This window comes from Austrofundulus limnaeus, unplaced genomic scaffold, assembly GCF_001266775.1.
Source record: "Austrofundulus limnaeus strain Quisiro unplaced genomic scaffold, Austrofundulus_limnaeus-1.0 Scaffold658, whole genome shotgun sequence".
NCBI lineage: Eukaryota > Metazoa > Chordata > Actinopteri > Cyprinodontiformes > Rivulidae > Austrofundulus > Austrofundulus limnaeus.
In genome coordinates, this window is record NW_013953060.1 from 206,836 (window position 1) to 207,543 (window position 708).

Below are 708 nucleotides of genomic sequence, written 5' to 3' on the forward strand. Positions count from 1 at the left end.
GGGCACCAGTGACCCACGCGACCCTGAAAAGGAAGAAGCGTGTACAGAAAATGGATGGATGGATTTTATTCAATTTATTTAATTAATAAAACAAAACAACTTAAATAAGTAAAACAAAAACTAAAATAAAAAAGCCAATCATGCCATGAATGAAAATGGTGCAGAGTGAAGAAAAAAAAAACCTCATGCCATTTACTACCTTGAGCGTCGTAACACACTTTGTTTTAGTGGTAACTAGAAGCACTCGGAGAGTGCAAACCTCCACCAAGACCAATTTCCCCCATCCTGTAACAGAGTTACAAAAGGGCACACAATACTATAGTGCCACCTGCTGGACACTTTGAAACCCACGCCCTGTGAAAGCATCACAGCTTTGCCGATGTCAGAGTGTTAAAAGAAAAAAATTCCTGTATCCGCATCATGATCCGGAACATCACCTGAATTTAAAGGTGTATAACTTGAGCCAGTACCCACAAGTGGTAAAAATGTCATGACAATCTGTCCACAAGTTTTTGAGTAATGTCCACAGACAGAACGACAGAATGACAGAACAACAGAACGACAGAACGACGAGACAGATGGACAGACAGACATAAGCGACCGAAAAAATTACCTCGCCCTTGGCAGAGGTAATTAAAAAATGAGCAACATGATACAATCTTGGTTTTGAAAAATTGCATCACATAAGAACCTTACTATTGGACCAGA